Source organism: Rattus rattus, chromosome 2, assembly GCF_011064425.1.
Source record: "Rattus rattus isolate New Zealand chromosome 2, Rrattus_CSIRO_v1, whole genome shotgun sequence".
Lineage (NCBI taxonomy): Eukaryota > Metazoa > Chordata > Mammalia > Rodentia > Muridae > Rattus > Rattus rattus.
The window spans coordinates 70,164,052-70,177,345 of record NC_046155.1 but is presented as its reverse complement, the minus strand read 5'-3'; the positions used below and the strand labels follow the sequence as shown (position 1 = coordinate 70,177,345).

The 13,294-nt window shown below is 45.5% G+C and overlaps 1 pseudogene; it reads right to left on the bottom strand.

Annotated features, from left to right (window-relative positions):
- Positions 1-2,043: 2,043 nt before the first annotated feature.
- LOC116893114 lies at positions 2,044-4,070 on the bottom strand (annotated as a pseudogene).
- Positions 4,071-13,294: the final 9,224 nt, after the last annotated feature.

The window sequence follows — 13,294 nt, the reverse complement described above, 5'->3', positions numbered from 1 at the left end:
ACTGACCTGTGGCTAATGAGATTTGTGCTTCGATTAGTTGTAGAACATAAATTAGCTAATCAATGGCAATGGATTCACATTATTTCTCAAACATGAGTTCCGCAGCAGTGATCTGTAGGTAATATTCAAATCAATTTCAAATATTCAGGATGCCTCTGCGGTATGCTGTAGGCTTGGTGGCAGCCTCCTGGCTCAGGCTGAGCCTCGAGGATACACACAGCTTTGCTTTGCGTGGCAGGCATCTGCAAATCGCTGGGCCTTTGTTAAGCAAGACGAAAGGCTAGCGAGGCTCCTTAGGAGGCTGTGGGCGCAAAGCAATCTGGGAAAGCGCACCTTGAGATAGCTTCCGGTCTGAATCAGAAACATGGGCCTACGTGGTCCGCACCCTAAGCCCCATGAAAGCTACACAGCCAAAACAAACCTCACAACAGCAACAGCAACAGCAACAGCAGCAACAACAACGACCAGGGAGTCTTAATTCAGGCTTTTTTGTTTTTAAGTTTTCTTTCTTGTATTTACATGTGTATGTGCACGCACTCGTGGTGTGTGTGTGTGTGTGTGTGTGTGTGTGTGTATGAGAGAGAGAGAGAGAGAGAGAGAGAGAGAGAGAGAGAGAGAGAGAGAGAGAGAGAGAGAGAGCGCTCTGTGCTAAGTGTTGAAGTCAGAGGAGACACCGTTTGAGACTTTGTTCTCTGGTATCAAACTCAGATCAGTAGGCGTGGCAGCAAGCACCTTCATCCTCCGAGCCCTCTCGCTGGCCTCTAATTCTAGGATTTGAATGTGGAAACTTTGCAAAGTGAAAGGTTCTCTGCTGGCGCCTTCTTTTTTAAGCACCAAGAAGCCCATCTTGAGGCTCTGCTGTAATTGTCTCATCTGCACAATTAACCAGCATCTTGGCATAAAATGTGTGGATTTGTAGAGTCTTCTAGGCATCTGTGGGCTTTCTGGTCCAAGTTCTGTTAGTACTGAAGCCACAGAAAATTAAATGTTCCCCAAAGAACTTCCAGATGTGCTGTATTCTAATAGGCTCATTACACAGCAAATTAAAAAGCAGAGTAAATGGAACTGTAAAATTTAAATTACTCTAAAACCACATCTCTTTGCTTTGAGCATTCATTTGTGGGGTTTGCATTTTGCAATAAATGTGAATTAGGCAGCTACAATAACTGTTAATCATATATTTATAAAATAGTAATGAGGAAATGAATAGTAGAGTAAGACAGCTGCACATTTCTCTAATAGTGTGTCAACTGTGAACATAATAAGATGTGGAACTTGTTTGGTGCGGGGCCGATAATACAGCTGAATGTACGAGATCGCTTCAGCCTCTTAACTTTACATGAAATTATACATAAAATCCATAAAAGCCCATAATAATGCATTATGCCTTGGAATTGTATTCAATATTTTTCTTTGCTTTGATTTTCTGAAATGAGCTCTACTTCCATGGAAGTCATCTTCCAGGGGTCGGGAGGCTTTTGTTTCAGGCAGGCAAGCCTGCTAAGATTGCAATCGGATTTAAAGAAACCGGTGCCTACTCGGGCAAGGAGTTAATGGTAGAGCTTCTCTCCATTTTCCCGGAGCTGTTTTACATGGATGGAGGCAGGCTTTGTCTGGCGCTGAGGACATGGTGTGCGCGCGCACGCGCGTAGGCCTCCCTGACCACCCTCAGATGGGAGGATCATGGAGAGAGGACATAAGCTCTTCCACAGATTCTGGGGCTGTGGGCGTGGCCAGTTGCAAACAGGCATCTTTAGTTGGAGGCGGGAAGCCCGTGGGTCTGGAAAAGGTAAAGAACATCTGTGGGTCAGTGTTTGAAGAGAGGATAGAGTCTTTATGTGCCACACCCACCTAACTGTAGCCTTCCTTAAGGCTTAGCGATGGGAGCTGATCTGGTAGCAATTGAGAATGGGAGGAAACCTGGGTGTTTAGCAAGGCAAGGGGCAGGGGCAGGTCTTCTGTGGGGCCGCAGGCCTAGTCTGACCTGGTTTTCTTTTATCTTTTTATATATTTTTTAAACTAAAACAGCTGATGGTTTTATTTTCACACTTCACAATGTAAGTGAAAACCACCCTTTTTCTGTATCCCTTCTCCCACCAAAAGCATTCCCTCTGTTAGGAAGGAAAGCTCCTGGCCCTGTATCAAGTAAACACTCAGGCGCAGCACCAAGATCTCCTGGTGAAACAGAACAAGAAATACAAAAGGATAACGAGCTCTTCTGCTCTTCCTGTCTGGCCGGGTCATGCCAGGCTGTGTGAGCACCACCCTAGGGCGGGCGGGAGGTCTCATCATTGGAGGCCTGGGCATCGTGGGCATGTGGCCTCCCATGCACAGGCGGTCTCATCCCAGGAGCAGGTCTCACAGGCATCATCCCAGGAGGAGGAGGGCCCAGCATTGGCATCAAGGGAGGGTCTCCCTTGTGGGGTGCAGACATCATGCCAGACTGAGGAGGACCCGGGACACTGTGGGGGTGGGGGTGGGATCATGGCCCTGTAGGCAGAGGAGAAGAGAATGGAGCTGCAGGGATCTTTCCCTGTTGAAACGCAGCTGTTGTTTTGGTCAGTCAGGCCTGCCCTTCCATCCATTTCTGGTCAGAGTCTTTCACACTCTTTGTGTTTCTGACCTCTGCAGTGTGTCTTCCTCACAGAATTGTGGATAAGATACATATCACAGTAGTCACAATAAAACTTAGGAATTGCTGCTCCACAGGCTGCTGGCTACCCGGGACCCTGACCTGGTTTTCTGAAAGGACTCTTTGAACTGAAATAAAGCCTCTGGTTAGACTTCAACTTGTGTGTCAGTAGAGGCAGGGAAAGAAATATTGAGACAGAGAAATCATGGGGGGGGGGCTGATGCATCTAGCTAGCCATGCTTCTGCCCTCTACAGCATTGCAGGGAGAACAGATGCTCTTCCGGGTAGCAGCCAATCCGATTTCCCTCTGCCCTCCTCATTAGACACTCCCAGGGTTCTGGCTGGGCCATGGTCTTGAATGTGGTTGCTGTGGGTGTGTGATTTCCTTGGTCTGGCATGTTGTTTGCATGTAAGTCTAAGGCTCCAGTTAGCCTTCCACTTATGCCTTTTGGAAAGTTCCAGAATGCCTGATATTTTCCTGATTTCCCAACACTCATTGGACTACGTGTGCATTTGGATTCCAATGAGAGTCTCTTGGGAGTTCTGTACTCTGCTGCCAGTCCCCCCTCAGATGGAGGGCTCCAGATGTGTATCCAGAATTATGGAACTTGCTTCTTCTTGTTTTGGAAAGTGATAGCACTCACTGGATATGTGAGTTTGGAGGAGGAGATGGTCTGGGAAAATCTGACTTCACTTTGGTTGACTCCTCTAGCAAAGGCCACCTTTCCCAAGGATGACTTCTATCAAAGGGACCTCCTGCAAAGATCAGGGAAAGAACGGTTCTTGTGGAAGTGTAAGTCCAAGATCCCCAATGTGGGCTGTTTCCAGATGGGACATCGGGGCTCCACAGCCACCCTGCTCAGCATAATGGACCCACATAGGACCATAAGTGAGTGAGGTGGTCTAGGTAGAGGTCGGAACCCATTAATCTCCCTGGGAAGAAGGGAGAGAGGGGCAAAGAAAGAGAGTGGAATGCTAAGAGGGAGGGGAAGGAGAGGAGAAGAAGAGAAGGAGGAATGAAAAGATAGAGGTGCTATATGCACATACCCAGGGCATTCCACAATCTCCTAAATCGGCTTCACCTCCTATGTGTCTCTGTATGTGTAATCATTCTGACTGGCTTGGGATTTGCTGTACAGTTCAGGCTAGCCTTGATTGCAGCAATCTTCCTGTGACAGCCTCTCAAGGGCTGGGCCACTACTGAATTTTTTTAAAGCAGTTTTTTAAAATTATAAAAATATTCCATGGTCACTATAGGGACTACGAAGCTAAAAACAAGCATAAAGCATTAAATAAGCACTGCCTATAAATCACACCCCACTCAGAGGTGACCCTTGTTGGTATCTGATGCGTGCATCTACATCCAAGATCCAGATGAAATCCGAATCTATTGCGGTACTTTGCACATCATTAAATGCTCTTCTACATCACACGACATCATTTAATGAGTCTTCATAGAGCGCCCATCGTAAAGGAAGTCATGACTGTCTGACCATTCTCTCATTTAAAAATTCCACAGTGTAAACATCGATTCTTTATACATTTAGAGATTTTCCTACTTAATTATTTTATCCTTGCTGAACATTTATGAACATCTTTGAAAATTTAGATTGTTGTTGCCATTAGAGTCTTTAAAAATTTGTCAATTTTCTATGCAGGGGCATTAGGGAAATGGTGTGGAAAGGATGTTTTTCCACACATAATAGGGAGGTGTGGCTAGGTGCAGAGCCTGCCCCAGACATACTCGGCCTAGGCCGTGGTATGTACCGTGCTAAGACGCATGTCTGAGATGCATGTCTGATCACTCTTGCTGGATGATGATAACTTTAATTTTACTAGAGCTGTCTCCATACTACTTAATCCATTGACAGGGTCGGAGAGATGGCCCAAGTTAAGATCATTTGCTCTTCTTGCAGAGGACCCAGGTCCAGTTTCCAACCACTTGTTGGTTCAAAAACCCTTGTAACTCCAGTTCAGGGGACCCAACACCTGCTTTTGGCCTCTATGGGGACAAGGAACAAAAATGCACAGATAATAAATGCAGGCAAAAAGTCATACACACAGAAAATGATCCCACTGTCCACAGTCATACAACGCAGTAGTTTGAACATAGTTGTAATGTCCTAGTGGTCTCTCAAAGGGGTGGTGTCCCCAAAGAGATTCATTGCTCTCCCAATTTTTGGTTTCTTTGGAGGTTTCCTTCCTGTGACTCCCCTTCCTGGGTTCTTTATTGTGACACCTATGCCATATCTGCCCTGTGCAACATGGGCAAATACCAGACTGAAGACTGCCCAGGATTAGATATTTGGTAGACAATCCAATGAACCCACAAAGTCACAGAACCCCCAAATCACACCATCACCAAGAACCAGCCTGCTGTGCCCAAGCCAGAGAGAAAATACTCAAAAAATGGTGCCAGGGGCTTCATATTAGGGGTAGAATAGCCAGGTAAGATACAAATTGCCCAATTATATGCATTTCAGACAAACAACAGATATACAAATGGTTAAAAGTAGTTTTTCAATCTTGTGCGTTATGTGGTTCCAACCTCCTTTGGGAAAAATGCCTTGCAGCTTCTCTGGGGGTCCTGACTGTTCTTTTGCAGTGACTCAAAAGCCTACGTGGTGAGGCCTACTTTGATGCCTTAACCGGAGAACAGGGAGTGAGGAGACTGTGGGAAGAGAAGGTGACAGCTGAGGGTCCAGGCTCACATCCGTTTTTAAACTTCACTCTTGTTCTTTTGCACTCAGTACAGCAAAGTCAAAGGCTGGGAACCTGCCTGCTTCAAAGCAATGGATTCCCCAGTCTTCCATGGTTGTTCTGCTCTCTGGAAGTTTTGTGTACTTTCCTAGTTCATTTGGAGTTAAGACCCCAGTGGGCTGGTCACCACAGGAAACAGGACTTCTTCAAAAGCAAGCATACATACAAACAACAAACAAATTCAAAAGAGAGCCAGCAAGATGGTGGTCCGGCTTAGTTTTACATCAGTCTGACACAAGCTGAAGTCATCTTGTGACTTGTGAGAGTCATCTTGTGAGAGGAGGGACTCTTGACTGAGAAATTAATTTTATAAGGTTCAGCTGTAGGAAGCCTGTAGGGCATTTTTTAAATCAGTGATTGACAGGGGGAGGGTCCAGCCCACTGTAGGTGGTACAACCTCTGAGTGAACAGTCTTGGCTTCTGTGAGAAAGCAGGCTGGGCAAACCTCAAGGAGCAAGCGAATAAGCAAGCACTGTTCCTCCACGGTCTCTTCATCAGGTCCTGCCTTCAGGTTCTCGACTGCCTGAGCTTCTTTAGACGAGAGGGAAATAAACTCTCTCCTGCCCAGGTTACTTGTAGTCATACAATTTCATTAGAGCAATAGTAACTCCAAGACGGTGACTCAGCAGGTAAGGGTGTTTGCCACCAAGTGATAAAAAACATTCACATTCTAATTTTCTTTTCTAGTCATTGTAGAATCCTTGGGGATAAGAAAAGGAAGAAAATTCCCTAGAATTCCTTGTTCACAGGAAAGCACTGGCACTTTCTTTGGAGGTTTTCTTTTTTGTCCTTTTTCCGGGAGTGCAGAGGTTTTGCAGGAATCAGTGAGTGTGGAGTACATTAGCTGACTAACTTGTCTAGAAAGTCCGAGAAGGAAGGGCACCACAGTGAGAGTTACACAGAGCTCCCTCAGTGGAAGTTACAGGGACATGTCTGTCCACCTCCTTCAGAACTGCTTGGCCTCTTTCAAACATAACTTTAATGGGCCTCTGATAGTTGCATGCTGAAAGACTACAATTCCCAGCTTCCCTTGCAGACTACGGAAATCATTTCCACTCCTGTAAGAGGCCCTGTCTTCCTCTGGGGGCATTTTTGCCATCTGTGCAATTGGGTGACATGATACCCTATCACTGTGGATAAACATGGTCCTGCCTAAGGTCAGATCAAGTCATTCCATCTAAATAATATGTGCAGACCCCACTAATCATGGGGTCTCAGGCTTCTAGAGAGAAGCATGGGGAAGCCTGCTCCTGTGCAGAACTCTCAGACAAACAGACTGTATTGTGATATTAAGCTGGCCAATGGAAAATTTGTGGTTCACTTTGGATCCGGGACTGATGTACCTCACTGCTGATTCATGGGTTCTCATGGGAACTATGGGTCCTGGGTGACTGGTTCTTCTTCCCTTTGAAATTGTCACATGTATTGAGCATCCACCATGTGCAGTGCCTTTACATCATGGGACACATATTGGGTTAGAGAAATTGAGAGTTCATATTGCTTTAATGGACAGCAGTGAGGAGGAGTGAAAAGAACATTCTGGAAAGCCTTTTAGGGTAGGGGGAAACACCTGAGTGATCAGAGCTAACAAGGCCTTCTGGTAAACCTCACAGCCTTGGTTTTGCAGAGGGTGCTTTTTTTCATGCAGTTATTTAAATGAACTCACATTACCTATTTACCTGCCCTATGAAATAAGGACCTTGTCACTCAGACTGACTGACACAGAAGCAAACTTACACAGTGAACCATCTGACATCTAAGATCTTACCTTTACAATGTCCAGATCCCATGTAAAGGGATTAGGGAATCTTCTAGACCCATCTATGAGGACATTTTGCACCTCCCGGGTGTCTCAACAGCTACATTTATAACGTGTGATATGCCCCTGATCATGGGTTGGATCCACAAAGGACATTAGACCTAAGCTGGCCTTTCACATTCCCTCTGAGAAATTGGGATTCTAAGTTGTTAGTCTGTACTGTTTGTTTCATTGTCGATGTCTAAGCCAGGCCACCACATGATGTCCAAAGTGGAGAAAGAAGAGGGATAGGTAGTCCCTGGTAGATAGTCACGCCTCAGTTCCTGTACTGTGATTTCTAGGTTGACAGTACAGGTCTCTTGTCTCTCCTTACAGAGCTGAAGTGGACTCTAACTTCCCACAAAAGCAGGAGCTCTAATATGAAGATCACATTAAACTCTGTCTGTAGATGGGGTTTTAAATGCCCTGAACTGAAGATAAATTATCATTTATAATGCTGTCAAAGCTAATTGCCATTAAGCCTTTGTATCTATGACATCTGGGCTCAGGTGGAGCCTCTACACTGCTGACTTGGTAAAAAATTTTATTTCATGGGGAAGACACTCTGCTCATGAGGCCATTTTCCACCCTGGGTGGTCCATGTCCGCACCAGCAGGCCCCCTACGTAATGTATATCTCCCCAGCGACATACCTATCTTGGCTTGAGTTTCCTTGGTAAGACTCTGACTGCAATGAGGAGGGCAGGTGAGCTAAGACACTGGGTCCTTTAGGAAGGACTGCTCATTCCCCACCGTGACTACCCGAGCCTCTCCTGCATCCTGCTTTTTCTTTTTTTTTCTCTTATTCAGACGCTACAGAAAGTGATTAACGGAAGACTGGATTGGATAAGCTCATCCAAACCCCATAAATGCCACTTCTGTACAAATGAACGTTTGCAATCAATCTAATTTTTCAAATAAAAATGATTAAATTGCTATTATTGTCGGATCATTTTTTATTAAGAAAACCTTTTAAAATGTTAATTATTAGGCCCCCTGAAACGCTTTCATCTTTCCCGACTTTGCTCTTGAGCCGAAAGCACCCTGCTTGTTCCCCACAGCCAAAGGGAACATGCCGACTTCCTTTTTTACACCTGCAACTGTTCTCCCGAACGCTAATATTTATGTGAATTTAACTTTAATTTTTCCTCCTTTCATCTTCTGAATTAGCTGGATAATGCCCAGATCACTCCCTCACTGCCTTTCTCTAGTTTGTTTGCCTTCACAATAGATTCATTAACTAGGTTCGGGTGCTCAAACCATGCGACCACATCCATTTCAAAGGAAGATTTAATGGCATTTCATATTTTTCTACATTAAGGAAGATTAAAGTATATTACAATACCCTCTACTGCCCTATTTTCTTCATTTTAGAAGTGGTCAGTTTTAAAATTTTTTCCCCCTTCTCTTTCTTTCATCTACAGTGTTCGATAAATTGTCCGAGCCTTTCAGATGATAGTCTCAGCAAATTGAGTTCTATATTACAACTCGGACGCATTGTTTAGCCCATCAGCAGTCAGATAAAGCACCCCTATTCACACAGGACATCAAAAGAACAAATATATGTTCCAAGTGGGCAAAAGAGGACTAGAGCTCAGATATCTCATTTTCTTAATTGTTAGTGATTATCCGGCTAGTTGCTGGATATCATTTCGTGGGCTCTGAGCCTGGATTTACTTGCCTGGTGTCATGGTTGTGTGAAGCCTACACTCACATCTCTCCACATGTATATTCATGACCACAATTGCACCATTGACAAACCAGGACTATGCATCATCTTTTAATAGCCCCAGGGGCTGCCGTGCTAACATTTTTTTAAAAAAATATTGGTCAGGAACAAGAAACTCAAGATCCCGACTTAGACCTTTCTATGCCAGCCATGTACCACCTCATGAAATAGTCAGGGGACTCGAAGGCATTCTCAAGCACGGGCAAGGGAGGTATTAGGATTTCAGCTTTTTTATTTTTATTTTTTGGTGAAGCAGAGGAGGTCAGGACTATGGGGGGGATGTCTTGGGCGGAAGTTGTGTTTGGGTGTGCTATCCATCAGCCCAGCCCATCTCAGCGATCCACCCCCACCTCAGCAAATACACTCCAACCTTGCTTCACACAGTCTGAACCAAGTTTGGGGGACTTGGGGAGGGGAGGGAAGAGAAGGGCAGAAGACAGATTTTACAACAGTACAATCATGGGGTGCGGGGTTTTAGGCAATAAGCAGGTAGCCTAGTTTTCTCCAAAGAAAAAAGGAAAATAATGGAAAAGTGTAACATTCATTCAGAGGCCTCAGAGGCATAAAAAACCCAATTCCAACTGTTATAGGTCCCTGCAGGAGTCTACAAAAGAACTAAGCTTTTTAAGTAAGAAAACTAGATTCTGGCCCACAGGGCCCTGTCATTGCTGCTTAATGGATGAAACTCTTTGGATATAAATATGCTGTTTGCGTCTCAGCCTCGGATTTCATAAAGTATAACCTTTTTATGATTTACGACCCACAGGAAAACTGGAGGATGGATTTTTACCTCTGAATTGGTTGGATGTCAACAAGAAAAATATAGATAACATATTGAGGTGGCGGGGTGTTAATGCCACACAAAATGATGAAATTATTTTTTGTTTAGAAAAGTTAAGTTTGTTCCTCAAGTTGTTGGGAGATGGCAGCTGCGTGAGGCAGAGCAGGTGGAAACCTGGGAAACGGTTCTTGCTTTCAAGTCTTTGTGCAGTGGCTTACCAGTCTGGGCGTGCTGAGCTCAGTTCTCGTCTCAATCCGGAATGCCTCCTTGAAAAGTTGGGGTAAAGCATGGGTTCAAAAGAAAAAAATGGCCATTCTGCTTCTCAACTACATAGGTGTGCCCAGCACTGGGTTTTGGTTCTGGCTTCCAGCAATAACAGATGTAGAAGCCGCCATCATCCTGCAGGCGGGAGGTGGCAGAATGAGCCATTTTCTTTCACGAAGATGGCTAGTGTGCAAGCAAGAGTCTCTCTCCCCACAAGCGAGTGCTGGGAATCTCAGCGCTGGGGTGGACGGTGAGTTTGAGGCCAGATTTGGGCCTTATAATGAGATGCAGTCTTCAAAAGAAGGTATGGGAGAAACAGGGTGCCATGCTGAGGATGGGCTTAAACCACAGAGGGCATGAGGGCCTGGCTTTGATCCCCAGCACCACATAAAAATAGGTGTGGAAGGGCGTATACATAATCTCCCCACTGGGGAGGTTGAAAGGGGAAAATCATAAGTACAAGATCCTCCTGGGTTACATAGAGAGTTCTGGGTCAGCCTGGGCTGTATGAGACCCCATCTCAAACAAACAAACAAACAAACAAAAGGGGGGAGGAGAAAAGCAAAACCTTGGATCAGAGGTGGCACAAACACTCTTCACTGCATACTTGCTAAAAAACCTAGTATTTGGTCAGGGTAGGAAAAGATGGGCTTTTGGGAATTCATGTCTGTCTCTATAGGTATTCTCTATTTACATTTTCTTTTGTTTATGTGTCTTATGTCTTCATGTTTCATAGAATCATAAAAATGAAGCTGATTCTTTTAAATGCTAAATAGATCCTAGAGAAGTCAGCTAGGAAGTACAGAGATGTGAAAGGCTGGGGTTGTGCTTTGTCTCTTGGCAGCACTGACAGGGTGGGGGTGGGGCGATGTCACTCTATTTGAGAGTTCGATGTCACTCCATTTGAGAGTTAGTCTCAGCGAGTTCAAGGCTCATGACAGACAGCCAGGCTTTCAGACTTTTCATAACCTGGGAAGAGCAGGACTGTGGGGTAAGGCTCTGGGGACCAATACTTTGACCACATCACACAATAAGTGTTCACTGACAGGCAGCGCTGGAATCTTGCTTCTTCAGGAATCTGCATAGTCTGAGGGGAAAAGACACATAGGCCCAGGATGGGGAGCCAGCATAGACTGTGTGCTGATGGAGAAGGCTTTAGTTAGAACTCACCTAGGAGTACTCCAAGGTCAGTGTCAGAACAGAGTACCTTGCTTCCTGCGGAACTCTACCGACTAGGATACCTTCGAGCCAATCCAACTAGGATTTGGGTATCTTGTAATGGCTTAGCTCTGTTTGTTTATTTGTTTGTTGGCTTGCTTGCTTGTTTTTCAGAAGAGTAGGGGGTAAGGTAAGGCCTGTTAGAACTTCCCAGAATAGAGCGAGAAACCAGCTGCACTTGGTGTCTCTGAGAGCCTCCCTGATGATATAGGTCACAGGACTGGGAGGCTGAGGGATCTCTAGCACCTTCATAGAACAATTTAGAAATTATGGAAGGTTAAGAGAGAATGGGTAAGTATGACTCTGGGCAGGGTTGGACTGGGTAGAGGTCAAGGCTTCTCAAGGGGTCTCCTTTTACTAGCCACACTGTTTGGAATCACCATGCTATGTGATCCATCAAGAATCACTGGACATCCTTAGTACACCAATGGATTGGTGTGGGTCCTGGCCTGGTGTGTGTGTGTGTGTGTGAATGGGCATGGGTGGGGCTTCCTCACTGCTGCTGGTCATAGGGATATAGTAGGATACCAAAGCCCAAAGGGCTTTCTTTGAGGTATTTGGTGTGATGTTTGGCAATACTTATCAGCTCGACAGGGTATAGAATAATCTAGAAGATAAGCCTCTGGCCTGCCAGTGAGGGATTATTTAGGATTGTTTAATTGAGGTGGGACTGCCCATCTTAAAGTGGTTTGGCATCATCCCTTGGTCTTGTAGGGCCAGTAAGTGTGATCCTCCTTACTTACTATGACTATGTGACCTGCTAACTGTCTGTGGCCAGCTGTCTCCAGCTTTTGCTACCAGAATTTCCCAGAGCTGATGGTCTACATCCTTGAACTCTGAGTTAGAGCAAACAGTTCTCCTTTAAATTGCTTTCACCACAGTCTTTTCTGGGGGTGGGGAAGGGGGAAAAGGAGGGGGAGGGGAGGATTAACACGCCCTACCCTAGTGATCAGCATTTCAAGAAATGGGAATAAGAAGTCTTTCCTTCCTTTGTAGAGATGATCCCGGGTGTGGGTGGAATGTTTCTATTCTAGGAGAAAGGTCATGTGATGTCATCAAAGGGACCTTAGGCATGGCAGCTTTTGGATCACAGTGTGTCAGGCCAAAGATCAACAGGAGAGAGGAAACCTTGCTCTGAGTCTATACATAGGGATTAACTCTCTTGACTAGGGTAGAGAGGACGTCTCCTTGGGACAGTGGCTTTGGTCTGGGTGAGATAAGCCAGGGAATGTCTTAAACAGAAGCTCTGGTTGGAGCCTTAACGGGGAATAGCAATGGAACAACAGCAGCCGGTATAGACTGCTAGCTGTAGAGGGAGGTCCCTCTATACCGTGTTTTTTTTCCCATGGAAATGAGGCTTAAAAATGTGTCCCGGTACACACACAAGGCACCGGAGACGTGGGAATTGTTTCCTTCCCTGGTTGAAATAGTTCTTGCTTCATTTTTCTTATTTTCTGGTGTGTGCTTCTGAATGAGAGCCCGGGGGTGCTCAATAAATGTTTGTTAAACTGGGGACTGGGGGCTCGTGTGGTCTGCAGGGGAGTTGAGTTTAAAGGGGATAAGGAAGCCTGGGGTCTATGTCTGGAAATGAGATGATAGAGAAATCGATTGGCTTTGGTCCACTCAAGAAGAAGAGGGCTGGAACAGGTAGAGTCAGGCGGTCGGTTTCTTTCCCCAATCCTGCCCGTATTCTGGGGTGACTTTCGGGCTTGCTCCTGAGCCAGGTTCTTTGACCCAAGAAGGAGGGCGTTTGCGAGTGGGCTGTGATATGCATTTGCAGGTCCTGGTGGCAAGAGTGTGTTTGATACGGATCTCTTTTACTGAGTGCAGTTCCGGGAAGGACCCGGTCACCTAGGCCATCAATCATACTGTCTCCATTTTACAGATGTGGAATTGAGACTCAGATGCCGATCTGGCTATCTTGGACTGCAGCTCTGGGTCCTGCTCTTCCAAGCTGGTGATCATTACAGTGTGGGTTAACACTGGGTTTTAGACTAGAGCCTAGGGAGAGGTCATTAGTGCGGTCCTTTGCTAACTCTCAGCTTGGTCCCGAGAAAGCTATGCCAACATCTACAGGAGATGCTGAACGAAAAGTATAGTTCTTTTAGGGCCT